The sequence below is a fragment of the Gorilla gorilla genome, chromosome 19, assembly GCF_029281585.2.
Source record: "Gorilla gorilla gorilla isolate KB3781 chromosome 19, NHGRI_mGorGor1-v2.1_pri, whole genome shotgun sequence".
Classification (NCBI taxonomy): Eukaryota; Metazoa; Chordata; class Mammalia; order Primates; family Hominidae; genus Gorilla; species Gorilla gorilla.
Window position 1 is genome coordinate 74,802,620 of NC_073243.2, and position 15,091 is coordinate 74,817,710.

General features: G+C 34.6%; 1 long non-coding RNA gene across 1 annotated transcript; it reads right to left on the minus strand.

Moving 5' to 3' along the window:
* Window positions 1-1,745: 1,745 nt before the first annotated feature.
* On the minus strand, window positions 1,746-14,502 carry LOC129528077 (uncharacterized). The gene is made up of 3 exons (XR_008673266.2): window positions 14,362-14,502; window positions 12,990-13,086; window positions 1,746-1,957 (listed from the first exon to the last, which is right to left on the minus strand). It is a non-coding gene; the product is annotated as an uncharacterized lncRNA (long non-coding RNA).
* Between the last annotated feature and the right edge of the window lie 589 nt (window positions 14,503-15,091).

The following is a 15,091-nucleotide window of genomic DNA, read 5'->3' on the forward strand; positions in this document are numbered from 1 at the left end:
AATGAGAAAAAGAACAAGAAGAAGCAGGAGAGAAGCAATAGAGAGATAAAGAATTAGTTAATTAATTAAGAATTAATTAACTAAATTAATTTAAGAATTAATTAAATAATTAAGCCTGAATACCTACAGATAAAAATAAGCCAGCATTTCTCGAAAGTTCAAAGGTGTGTCTGTGTTGGGGGATGGGGGGGCAGGGGCAAAGATGGCATTTCTGTTAACAGTTATTTTGATATAAGCTTAATTATTTTCATTCTAGGCAAATCTAATCTGATTTTAAGATAGCAATATTGAAAAATGGGACAGAATGGCTTAAAAGTCACCATTGTACAATAATGAGGTGAACGCATCTCATTCATCTCATAAAACAGTGAAGTGTTAAAGCCAAATTCAGCTGTAATTTTCATTTGTTTTCTGTCTCTCAAGGAATACTACACTCTTCCTTAAATAACAAAAACTGCGGCTGGGCGCGGTGGCTCACACCTGTAATCCCAGCACTTTGGGAGGCCAACGTGGGCGGATCACGAGGTCAGGAGATGGAGACCATCTTGGCTAACACGGTGAAACCCCGTCTCTACTAAAAATACAAAAAATTACACAGGCGTGGTGGCGGGTGCCTATAGTCCCAGCTACTCGGGAGGCTGAGGCGGGAGAATGGCGTGAACCTGGGAGGCGGAGCTTGCAGTGAGCCAAGATCGCGCCACTGCACTCCAGCCTGGGCGACAGAGCAAAACTCCGTCTCAAAAAAAAAAAAAAAAAAAAAAAAAACTGGAAAATTTGTTCTAAATAGCTTAATGGGAAGAGATAATGAGCTATGCAGCTCAACATAATTCAACAAATATTTGTTGAGTATCTACTCTATACTAGAACCTGTTCCAGATGTTTGAAATACTTCAGTGAACATACCATTTTTTATAAAAAAAGAAAAGAAAAAAGACCACTTCCTTTACCTTTGTGGAGCTTGCATTCTATCAGTGGGAGACATACACTACACCATTGTTACACTAAGTAAGTATAATATTTAGCAAATTCTTATAAATTGTATGTTACCTCAGCATCCATTTTGAAAATAGGTTTAACTTGCACATACCAGAAGCTTGGCTTAGTGACCCTCAAAGGAGTTTTCACTTCCTCCAAAGTCCTATATGTGGTCGCCTCCCATATCTGCCTTATACAACTGTCTCCTGGTGACCACCTCCCTATGAGACAGCAGATACAACCTACCCCTCTGGCCTTCTCACCTCTCATGGACTGTGTAGATGCTGCAGTGGCCCCTGCTCAGTTACAGTGTGACTACTGGACTTGTTCCTGCTTGCTATAAGCCCACGGTATTAGTCCATTCTCACGCTGCTAATAAAAACGTACCTGAAACTGCGTAATTTATACAGAAAAGAGGTTTAATTGACTCACAGTTTTGCATGGCTGGGGAGGCCTCGGGAAACTTACAATCATGGCGGAAGGGGAAGCAAACACATCCGTCTTTACATGGTGGGAGGAGAGAGAAGAATGAGAACTGAGTGAAGAAGGAGGCCCCTTAAAACCATCAGATCTCCTGAGAACTCACTCACCATCAGGGGAATAGCATGGGGGGGAAAGGCTGCCATGATTCAGTTACCTCTCACTGGGTCCCTCCCACTATGTGTGAGGATTAGGGGAACTACAATTCAAGATGATATTTGTAAGGCCGAGCATGGTGGCTCACAGCTGTAACCCCAGTACTTTGAAAGGCCAAGGCAGGCGGATCTTCTGAGGTCAGGAGTTCAAGACCAGCCTGGCCAACATGGCAAAAACCCATCTCTACTAAAAATACAAAAATTAGCCAGGTTTGGTGGTGGACGCTTGTAATTCCAGCTACTTGGGCGGCTGAGGCAGGAGAATCGCTTGAATCCGGGAGGGAGAAGTTGCAGTGAGCCAAATGGTGCCACTGTACTCCAGCCTGGGTGACAGAGCAAGACTCCATCTAAAAAAAAATGAAAAAAAAGAAAAAATGATATTTGGGTAGGGACAGTGACAAACTATATCACCCACCAATTAAAACTTCCCTTGGAAACCTGCTTAGATAATGCCCTCAACCCCCAAAAAAGGCTTCAACTCACAGGTCTTTCTGCCTTTCTTACTCTCTACCTGATGGTTGAATGTGTGTGCTATATCGCTTCCCATTTCCTATTGTCCCTGCAAGACTTGCCCTTTTTTCTCTGGATCTGTAAGCAGTAAACTGCTTCTGTTATTTCATGTGTTTTCTTGAGTTGCCTCCTCTGTGGCTCACCTGAGCAACACACCAAAACCTATCTTCTTTCCTAGTCAGAGTGCTCCTAGAGAGTGGCTATGGTAGAAATAAACTGGACACAAGTCAGACAAGAACCACGAAAATGTCTGCCCATATAAATGAGTTTCCTGTGAAAGGGACCAGTGATCACAAATTGGATACCTAAATATTAGAATGTATACAGGGATAAAGAAGCATTCTGTGAAAGGCACATTGTCATATGTACAACCAAATACAAATCCTCTGGAGCCCCATCAGGGCATGGGCAGAGTTGATAGCTAATCTCCTAAAAGAGATCTTGAGACACACACAGGAAAAAAGCACTTTGGCAAAATACAATCATAGCAAGATTATGTTATGTATAGGCATCGGAAGTATGGATTATGATTTTAAAAGTGAGACTGTGGTAGGCCTCAGTAAGAAGAGCACATGTGAGCTAGTGAGTAGAGGTAAAAGCATTTGTTATAAAGATATCTGGGGAGACAACCAGTACAAATGCCGTAAAGTGAAAGTGTGGCTGGCATGTTCCAGGAATTTCAAGAAATACTCCTCCTTCCGTGCCCTCTGTGATATGAAGGCCATGAGTTATCGGGAGAGCAGAAGATGAGGTTAGAGAAGAATCAGAGGCCCAACCACACAGAGGGACTTGTACCAATGTAAGGATATTGTGTTGTTACTTTTAGTTACATGGAAACCTATAAGCAGGATTTTGAGCAGATAAGTGACATGATTTCACATATCATTAAAGAATCACTCCAGCTGCTCTGCTACAAATAGACAGCATGGGGGCGAAGATAGAGCACAGAGACAGTGAGGAAGCCACTGCAGAAGTCTAGACTAGTAATGATAGAGGCTTGGGTTAGAATGATGAGCAGTGAGATATCAATGAGATAGTTAGAAGTAGTCAGAGTCTGTTTACATTTTAAAGGCAGAGCCAGAAATGTTTCTGAGTGCCTGATGTGAAGGAAAAATATACTTAAGTATAACATCACATGCCATTTGTGTCTGAAGGCATGAAAAGCTGAAATTGTCATCAACTGAATTGGAAAAGGTGGTAGGTGAAGTAGATTTTGGGAGAGATAGGAAGGATTCAGTATTAGATATGTGGAATTTGAAATGTCTATAAGACACCCTAGTTGAGAAGTTGAGTAAGTAGTTTGACTAATCTGTATTTTCAAGAGAGAGGTCCGTATTGGACATGGTATTTGGAACTCATTGGCACATAAGCCATTTGATTGAATGAGATAACCAATGAGATAACCACTGCAGTGGAGAAGTAGAGGAGAGATTTGAGGATTGGGTCTTGGAAGTCAATATTATTGTGTAAGATATAAAAGAAGGAAAAGAAAGAAGACAAGAGTTAGGAAAGCAAACAAGAAGAGTAATATCCTGGAGGCAAAATGAGAAAAGTGTATCAAGAAGGAGATAAAGGTGGGCTGCATTAGAAAGGTGGGCAATATAAAATCAAATATTAGATTTAGCAAGGTAGAGGTCAATGATTACACCAAGAACACTTTTGCTAGAATGGGGATAAACGTATGATCAGTGTAGCTTCATGATAGGATATGTAAAGGAAATTTGGGAATAGTGTATCTACACAACTCTTTCAGGGAGGTTTACTGAAAAGGGAAACAGAGAAGTAGATTGGTACTTAGTAAAGGAAATAGGATCAGGTCAAGATAAATTACATTTTTAAATGAGAGAAATTTCAGTTCATTATTATGCTGATGACAATGACCTGATGGGATTGTTAATTTTATGTATCAACTTGGTGAGTGTATTGTCCACAGTTGCTTGGTCAAATACCAGTCTAGAGGCTGTTGTTAAGGTATGTTTTAGACATGGTTAATATTTAAATCAGTAAATTTGTATTAAAGCAGATTACCCTCTGTAAGTTGGGTGGACCTTCTCCAATCAGCTGAAGGCCTTAAGAGAAAAAATCACTGAGGTTCCACTAAGGGAAAAGAATTCTGACTTTAGATTGGCCTTCAGACTCAAGACTCCAGCATCAACTCTCCCCTGATCTCCAGCCTGCTGCTCTTCAGCATTCACACTTGCCAGTCCCCACAATGGTGGGAGCCAATCTGGGGGATACTGGCATTCAGTTTAACACCCTGCTCTACAGTGATTAAGGAGCAGTTAGAGGATGTGGTATAGATACCATACATGCATAGATTTGGTGACTGGAATCTGTAAGTTTGCTTTCGGTGGTGGAAGCCACAATTTCATCAGCTGCAACTTAGGAATAGGAAGCATGGAGGTTTGGAGAGAGGAAAGGACGTCTAATAATTAAGATTTAATGTGCTAAGGATATTTAGTATGGTTGCTAAAATGCATTAAGTTTCCACTTGAAGTTCACGTCAAAAATCTTCAGTGAGACCTGTCAATCTGGTTGTGTATTTTTCTCCATTCATGTCAAACTCCATGGGTGCAGATAAAAAACAGCTGGAGAGTTAGATTTAATCAGAGTGTGGTTTTGTCATTCAAGCAAAAAGAAACAAGAGAGACCATGGGAATCAAGTGTGTGACCATGGATTTCAACTGGGTAAAAAAGGGGGCAAAGACTTTAGAGGATAAAGAACAGTGAAATAACAGAATTAAAGGATTTATGATTCTTGGGGTCTGGGTTAGATAGTGAACAGTAAATACAGGAAACCAGATAATGTTATGTCTTTTCACAAAGGGACTGTATTTTTTAAAAACAGAGTGTTCTTTTAAACCAGTACTCCGCATGAAATAATGGAAAAGAAAGTCTTAAAAAGAAATTTCTACAAAAAAAAATTCTATAGTGATACAAGGATTGCCACCATGTCCAGTTGTAGGCCCTAGAAAACTAGTCTGAACCATATAAATAGTATTTTTTATTTGTACTACAATGTAAGTAATTCTGGTCCAGGTGTCCCAATCATGCAGACGGGCCAGAGGCACTGGATCACGGAAATATGTGCCCACATGTTTAGAGCAAATTGCTTTGTTACTTGGCAGGAATCAATAAAGAAAGCTGGAATATTCTTTTTTCTCACAGCTATGTCATTTCTATATTGCCTGACCTAAAGGAAAAGAAAAAAAGGGCCAATGTCCTCATTACAAGATAGACTCCTGAGAATGCTTATTCCAGCAAAGAAGAAGAAGATCTTCCTAAAAAGCAAGGTCTAACCAATGTTTTTAATATCATTATTTTTTTTTGGCTTGGTTGTGGAGTGAAATAAAAAGTCTTGCTCTCTCCTCGTTGTATATTGGGCAATGGGAGATTAAAGAAGGAGAGAAGATTAAAGAAGGATAGGATAAAGAGAATGGGAGATTAAAGGATAGGCACCAAGTCTTCTCACAGGCCTATGAATAGATATAAGGCAGGGTATATATAAGAATATTTTGGACCCTATGTACAATATCTGTAAATTATCAGAATTTCAAAACAATGTCTTTTAAGAAACTTTAAAGACATGCAGTTTACACAGTATCAAACCAGTAACAGAATATAAAAATGGTTTGATAAACATTTATAATTCCATAGAACTGTACTGTATCCAAGCAAGGGAATGTGTTGTATGTCAGCCAATGCCAACGAAAGCTAGGGTAAACCTTTGAAACACAGGCAATTCTCTGTGGGACAGTTCAATAATAATTGAACTATTGCATCTTTTCCATCGTGTTTGTAGATGTTTTTAGCTAAATTTGGATCTCAGGTTTAGCTTTGTGTGGTTTAAAGTAGCAGTAAATGTAAATGTCTTGAACCTCTAGGAGTATGGTGAAGATCAAATTACACAACATATATGAACAAAGTAAAACTTAAAAATTGTTAATATCCAAATAAAATATAAGTTTATTAGAACAAGTTATATATATATATACACATATATATGTACACACACACACACACACACACACACACACAGGTTTCCTCAGTTAAACATTGCCTACAATAAGTCAGTAACACAAAATGAAAATCAATATCAATGTCAAATAACTTTTTAAAAATATACCTATTATTTCATCAAATAAAATGCTACCTGCTGCCTGCTTTATAAAGTTAACCATTTTTATGTCAATTGACAATTTCAGTGAATTGGATAATCAACACATTTATTTTATCAAAATGTTTAATACGTCACTATTAAAATACATTTATGGATATAGGTATTTAAAATTAAATTGGCTATTGTGAACTTATTCTTTCAATATCATAGACAAGCCTCTACTCACTGTTTGCATACCCTTTTCGCCTTCCTTGCCTCGCCTTGAGAAAGAAGTGAAATATAATATAGTTTGGACAACAGGAATCGAAATAGTGCAATGGGCTAAGGATAACCCTTTTTTATTGTCTGGAGCAAGTGGAAAGAAAATGATGAGATGAAATGTTAGCACTGTATGTAAATGGGATAAAACAAAATATGGAAGAGATTCTCTTTTAGCAAACTTTCACAAGTGTTCAGAGCTTAGGGAAAACACTAATATGCTTAGCTCCTGAGTTTTGGTGTCAGTGAAATACAGGCATGCATTTTTCTTTCTAAAGTAAAATAAATCTTATTCTCGAGAAAGTTCATGCTGTTAAATAGGCAGATTCAGATGCAAGATAGGCACGGGGAGAGATTTTCTTCAAAATTAAAGTTCTATCCTTTATTAAAAACACAGTCTTAGTGAAAGAAACATGTTCCAGAAATGTGCTTAGTTATAATTTGAATGGAATTATTTGCACAATTCAAAATTATAAAGCTTTAGTTTATCGTAAAGATCATTTATATGTCTAAGGAATTATCTGGAAATATTTCCCATAAAAATACATATTAAAGTAACAGAAAATTATGGTTTATTAGGAAAATTATCTTTTATTATATGAATAGGTGACATTCTTAATGTGTAGGCAGATAATGAAATGTCCTTCAAAACATTGTAAGACAGATGCATTTATTTTTCAGTGATGATAACATGTTTACTATAGTCTTTTATTCATTAATTCAAAACATTTATATTTAATATTTTCTATCTGTTATGTTCTGTATGCAAAGTTTTAAAAAACATAATATACAGAACATAACATATAGGTGAGAAATAATGTATAGAAATTATTACAAACAAATTAGAATATTATGAATTCTGAAGAAAATAAAATGTGGAAAAAAACTCAGTTCAGAGTTAGCCAAAAAAGGAAAACCCCTGTCTTCAAGAGTTTAAATCCTGCAGTTCATTTATTTCCAAGTGTATAATGATATTGAAATGTATGTCACATACGATGTAAGAAATGGAGGTTAAAATAATAAATAAATCAGTTACAATTCTTATGTTACAGTTCTTTTGAAGACATTATAAATAGATACATGTATGTGTGTATTTTATTAAATGAATGTGTGTGTATTTAGATGACAAGTGATGCAATTACTATGGTGAAAAAAGTACAAACTGCTGAATATAAGGCTGAATGGATAATTTAGTCATTATGTGTCATAAGCAGATTATAAGTCACAGTCTGTAAGAAAAGAAAAAGTAAAACAAGATAGACTTCTGAGAACACTAATTCCAGCAAAGAAGAAGAAGATCTTCCTAAAAAACAAGGTAAAAAACAAGGGGATAAAAAGAAACAAATATATAATTCAGTTTTTGAAAAGGTACGTTGGAGAGCTTTGTGAGACCTCAAAGATATATTAGGAAACAAGAAATGTCTCTTGTCAAACATCAAGAGACAAGGTTGGGATAAAGTGCTGGAAGGAAGTTGCTATTCTTTCCATAGTGTTACTCTTTGAAACCAGAGTTAAAAAGTAAAATTGTCTATTTAAAAACTAAATTTTATGACTGGGAGCTGTGTCTCATGCCTGTAATCCCAATGCTTTGAGAGGCCAAGACAGGAGAATCGCTTGAAGCCAGGAGTTCGAGACCAGCTTGGACAACAAAGCAAACCCTGTCTCTACTAACAATAAAAAATAAAAATAAAGTAGCCAGGCACGGTGGTGTGCACCTGTAGTCCCAGTTATTTGGGAGGCTGAGGCAGGAGGGATATGTGAGCCCAGGAGTTTGAGGCTTCAGTGAGCTATAATCATGCAACTGCACTCCAGCCCAGGGAAGTGAGACCTCATTTCTAAAAATAAAAAATAATAATAATAAAGAATGAAAACACTATATATTTCACACACACGTATATTACATTTCATAACTATCAAGCACTTGAAATTTAATTACAGAACTGCATTGTGCAACTATGGAAAGACTGGGAGCAAAAAGGGCTCCAGCTTGAGTCCTAAGTTACTCCAAAGCTACATGACTATTAAAGAGGGAGCAAGTGGAAAAGGACACCAAGAAAGAAGAAACAAGAAGGGGGAGGGGTAGAGAGAGAGAGAGAAGAAAGAATTGGCAGGAGGAGAAAAGAGAAAGTGCATGAGGAGCTATATCATAGAAGAAATAGAAAAGATATCACTAACTGAAAGAAATAAATGCTGCCATGAAATCTAGTAAAGTATGGTACAGTGAAATATGTAAAAGTTGCCCTTCACTTTGGTGTGGAAATTGATGGTGACTGTAGGAGAAATTTTGGTTGAGTGATAGTAGCAGATCCCAAGTAAGAAGGTGTGTAACAAAATGGACTGGAGTGTAGCAAAATACTGGCTTTATATGAAAACAACTCTTAGAGTCCTATGGCTATGAAGATGGTAGAGTATAAGGCAGTAGCTGTAGGCATTATTTGTAATTAAAGGACATAACAGGTGTGGTATTCTGAACTCCCACTGAATTCACCAACAATAGACCTGATCAAAACAACATACTGCTTTTAAAATAAAAGCGCCACACATTTTAGAATGCATTTATGGAAATATGTTATCTTTTAAAACTGTATTTGAATATGCATTAATATTTTGTCTTTATTAAGACACAATAACTATTGTGAATTATTTCATTGATATAGAATTATGTAAGATAAATTTTAATGCAATTAAATTCTTTTTCTATATAACATGAAGAACTTTCGAATCTTAAAATCTTCCATTCAATATACTCTTTTAATTTATTGAGCAAAATGTAAAAACACAGGAATAGCTTTGCATACTACAGTCATTTTATTCTTCAAAAGATTTAGCAAAGGTTATAAGAGAAATGGAAATTCTAAATATAAGTTAATGTAATATAGTCTGAAGATACACTTTTCTAAATTATCAATAAAAGTGAAATCACACAACAAATATTTATGTTGCATTTAAACAAACAAAAAGTAGGACAGTTCTATATTTAGAAACATTGAGAATTGTTAAGAATATTAATTATTAAAGATAAGTAACATTAACCAATTGTGGGTTTTTTAGCACATGTATATCTTTTCTGTAGATCTGAGTAATGATTTGAAAAGTAAAGTTTAATACATACAATATAATAGTAATTTTCACCAAATCTATAATATTCTATGTGAGCAAGTGATTAGAATATCCCCAAGCAGCTACAAACGTTCATTTTAAGATGTAATTTAAAATCAATTACTTGAATAAAAGTCAAGTTATGGAACATAATTCCCATTTTACAGGGATACGTTTAAAGAAGCTAGATTGAGTCCCCATATGGCTATTTTTTAACTTCTGATTCATAATTTTTAATAGTCTGTCTTCATAGAATTTCCAGTAAAATAGGTGATCTGTGAATATATGACGCAATGTGAAAATGGGAAAACCAAAAGGTCTTTCAGTAAATGAAAGCCAGTGTGTCCAAATGTGTTTTGAAATTTTAAAATGCTATTGTGACCAACTGCAATTCTGAAAATGTCGTAAAACAGATTTATATTAGAAAGGAAAAAGATATAAATTACATACCACTTGAAATAAAATGGTCTTTTTAAACATACTGGGTCATTAGAGAGCAAGCCCCACCCCACCACTTCCACAGTGGTCCCAAGCTTCTCTCTATCCTGTGACTCAAAACTTCATGATATAATAAAGTGAGGAAGTATTCTCCATTCTTTCCAGGATTATCCATCTCCCTTATTCATATTGACTCATGAAAAAATTAATAGGACCACCAAAGCTTTCAAATCAGCTTCATTGTACTAAGAGTTGTGACATATTATCATACTTGCTTTTTGCAAGACCCCACTTTGTTTTACATTTTCTCATTTAAAGACATTTTTCACTTTCCTTCACCTCCACCTACTTCAACATAGGCTTGACATGTGCTATATGTGGATATGTGTGTATTATGTTATATTATGCAGATTGTTCTGGCCATACATTTGATTGCATAAGCGCTATGTATTACAGATCCCATTCCATTGTTAAATTTTTAAAATTTGACGTTGTCCTTAATTTCTACCCATATTGTTTTTAACTGTTCCATAATATTCCACAGTACAAGACTACATTATATGTACCTATTGGCAGAATAATGAACACATAGAGTGGCCTCTAAATTTTGACTACAATCCTTAACATATGCATGTGTTTCCTTTTTAGACATATATAAAGAAATTTCTGAGATATATTCATAGAAATGTAACCAAAGAATGATAGGGTATAAAATACTTAGTTTAATTAAGTTCTTTAAAATTTCTTGCCATAATGCTTATATCACTTTATACTATTCTTGGTACATAAAGCTTTCCATTATACCGTAATTTCACCAATGCTAGATATTATCTACCTTTATAAACTTTGACAAGCTCTTATAAAATAGTATATAAATTTTAATTGAGTATTTCTCTAGTTACTCAAAAGTATGATCATCCTTTCCTGTATTTGTTGGATTTTCAGATTTCTCAAACTGCCTACTTTGTTCTTAGTGAACTGTCTTTTCGGTGTACTTTCTATAGTTTTTTGTTTGTTTTGAAGATCAATATTTTTCTTTCAGAATTAAATATCTGATCATTGTTCTGTCTTTACTTCAAGAGGGAAATTATATCCATAAGAACAATTTTCCCCTTCCAGTGATAAAGGGCAATTTATTAAAAAATGACTTTTTAAGTATAGTAATCCCTTCTAAATATATATAAGGCCTAACACATGTGTTATTTGTTTGTTTGTTTTGTCATCTTGGGATTATGAAAGCTATAAAATGACTTTAGTGGTTGAATGCAAATCCTTGAAATGTGTTTACTACATATTTATGGCAATATCAAAATATAAGTAGATATGTTACTATAGAGTTTGCAATTAGGAATAGGGGATTTTAAAAGTTAATCAGTTCCAAAGAATTACATATCAACAAAGACATAAAAAGTGGTTAAATTAAAAATGATTTGTGGTGAAACTTTGGAAATAATAAAATTGTAAACAAGTACAAATAAGATAAAAATTATGGAAAATTACAACAAACAAAACAACTCTAGGTATCTATTGATTCCTGAAAACACCTGTTCTTTAAATTCTCATTGTATCAACACTAACCTTATTTTGAAGACCTCATTTTATAGCAAAAAATAGGATGCATATAATAATAATGAATACTATCTTTTCTTTTCTAGGATTACTCAAAGTTATTGAGAAGAAATACAGGTAGATGCATCATTACTTGTTTCTCCCTTGACATAGCCAGAATTCCATGCTAGTGAGTTTCTGGTGTAGAGAAGTCAGATCTTTTGTCATAGTAGAGAATATTGATTTAATTATTTTAGCTGTTGCATGATTATCTCTAGTAAGGAAGCACAAGTTTCTTAGAATTCATTTGTGCAATGCCAAAATTCATACAGTGTTAGAATTCAATAGAAAATAGACATCCTGTGAATACTGATTAACTAATGCATTCACTAAATATGTACAAATTTGACTGTATCTCTTTAGAAACTTACATTCTAGCAAGAATAAGTTAATTAGAATGAAAAGCTGAGGTAATTCAAAAAATATATGAAGACCCTAGGCTTTGGGGGCACAAAACTGTGAGGTACCTAATTTTGTTTAGATGAGGTCTCAGGAATAATTAAAAATATTTTCTGAAAGAAGCTGTAACTGAGATTAATTTTAGATGACTAGTAGTAATTAGGTCAGAGAAGGGATTGGAAAGGACATTTTAATATAAAGGGAACTTCATATATGTATTAATCTGTTCTGACACTGCTAATAAAGACATACTGTGAGACTGGATAATCTATAAAGAAAAGAGGTTTAATGGACTCAGTTTCACATGGCTGGGGAGGCCTCACAATCATGGCAAAAGATAAAAAAAGAGCAAAGGAATGTCCTACATGGCGGCAGGCAAGAGAGAGTATGTGCAGGGGAACTCCTCTTTATAAAACCATCAGATCTCATGAGACTTATCCACTAACACAAGAACAGCATGGGAAAGACTTGTTGCTCTGATTCAATTACCTTCCACTGGGTCCCTCCCAGGACATGTGGGAATTAGGGGAGCTACAATTTAAGATGAGATTTGGTGGGGGACACAGCTAAATCATATCAATGTAGAAGGCAGAAAGGACAAATTATTGGAACTTAGGCTGTGAAGCAGAAAGAATTGTGACGTGAGTTTAGAAAAAGGATTCAAGTAGTAGAATATATATAGCCCTATACACCATCTTGAAATTTCTTGTGACTTGCTTTATGGGCCAGCATATTGATCAATTCTGGGAAATGTTCTCTGTGTACTTTAAAATATTGTATTAAATATGATTATATTAGTGCATCAGGCTATTTTCATTATATTGTTTTAAATTTTATCAGTTGCTTCTGGGTGTTTTACTTTTTTTTTTGTACTCTCTTAGTATATTCAAACTACTGTAACAAAATATCTTAGAGTAACTTAAGAACAACAGATATTTATTGCTCACAATTCTGGAGGCTGGAAAGTCCAAGATCACGGCACTGCAGATACAGTGTTTGGTAAAGGATCTGTCTGCTTCACACATGGTGACTTCTTGTTGTGTTCTTGCATGATGGAAGGGAAAAATAAACTCGCTTTCACTTATTTTATAAAGGCACTAATCTTATTCAAAAAGGTTCCACCCTCATGACCTAATAAACTCCTAAATATGCCACCCCTTAATACTATTGTTTTGGGGTTTGGGCTTCAACACATGAATTTGAGTGGGATACAAACATTCAAACCATAGCATGCACTTTACTATAATGTACTTAAGTATGCTTTAAAAATATGAATTGTCTATCCATGGGGTAATTAAAAATTTTTTAGTTTATGGCTTGATGTTTTTCATAATCTTGGAAAATATAGAGAGCTTGTATAACTTCTAATATTAATTCTATTCCTTAAAACTCTACTCTCTCTGGTCATTCAATGACATGCATTTTACACATTTTCACTTTGTACCATATGTCTCTTACATTTTTAAGAGGTTTTCTTTCTTCGTCGCTCTCTCCCTCCCTTTCGCCCTTCATACTGTTCTTTCTTTCTTTCTTTTCTTCTCTCTTCTGTCCCTTCTCCTTTTTTAACCATATGTAATCAACAGTCTGAGTATTGTCTAGTGTTCTATTTTCCAGTTCATTAACCTGATATTCTCCTTTGTCTAATATATAGATAAGTTATCTATTGAGTATGCCATATTGCTAGTGCTTTATTTTACTCATTATACTCTTCATTTTTAAAATACAAATTTATTTTTTCTAGATTTATTATGAGTAGAAATAATCAACTTTTTTTTTACATATTACAGCTTTTAAAGTTTATGTTGTTTACTTTTGACACTGACATTGTTAGTTTTGTTTCTGCCGATTTTCAGATATTTGGTCTTATCTTTTGTCATACTTGGTGCTTGTTTATTCACTTATTTGCTATTCATTTGAATACTGGCCATCTAGAAATGTCAATTTCTTGATAACAATTTGTTTTTTCTTCAAGTGACGTTTACTGTCTCTTTTGTTAGATAGTTACATAAAGTCACATTATCTTAATCTAAACAGAGCCAGAGTATTCAAGGCTGGGATTAAGGCTTTGTAAGGGATGGCCTATTGCTGATTCACTTGCTTCTAGAGCATAGCACTTCCTGGGTCATAACTGCAATGTAGATTTTATGCTTCTTTCTTGGCAGCCCATGAACTCCAATGTTTGTCTCCAATATAAGACAACAAATATTCTGCTTGGCTTTTTGGTTTCTTAGTTTCCATTCCTTAGCCTTTCATATGAGCTGCTTATAGACTGGGAAATACCTCAAGACACAAATCATTGTTGCATGTGCTTTAGCTCACCTCATGGAACTGGCCTTCTGTCTGAGATTTTGCCCACTAAACCTGGTTGACTTGACAGCTTTCCAGTGACTTCAAATATAAACTGTATTCTTCTTTCTTAGGTATTTCTAATCTTTTTCTTTGGATCTGTTAGTCTATGATAAAGTAATCATCAACAGGAGATATATTGTATTTATTTCTGACTCATTCAGTTTCAGTAATTCAAATATAAAGCAATGTATCCTAATAAAACCCCAAACCTTTTAATATATATTACATCAACAGAAATAAACACACCAGAAAATACACAAGTCACACACAAATACACACATACACAAGATGGTTTATCCTTTTTCTTTCTTTACCGTAATTTTAGCTCTTAATCAAAACATAGCAAAAAAGACAAAAACATACAGATAATACATCAGTATATATGTAGGCATTAGTTACTAATAGAAAGCCAAATATTTGTTATTTTTCGATTCATAAATAATGATTTTAAGGAATACTCTAGTTTAGTATTGTCCATTGAAACATACGGGCAATATATGAGATATTTTAATTTTCTAGTAGTTACATTAAAAAAGTAAACAGAGGTTAAATGTATTTTAATTATATATTTTATTTAAACCTGTGTCTCTAAAGCATTACATCAACATATAATCAATATTTGAAAAGAATTAACGGGATGTACTACATGCTTTTTTGTCCAAACTGTCTTCAGAATTCAGTGTATATTTTTCAGTGTATT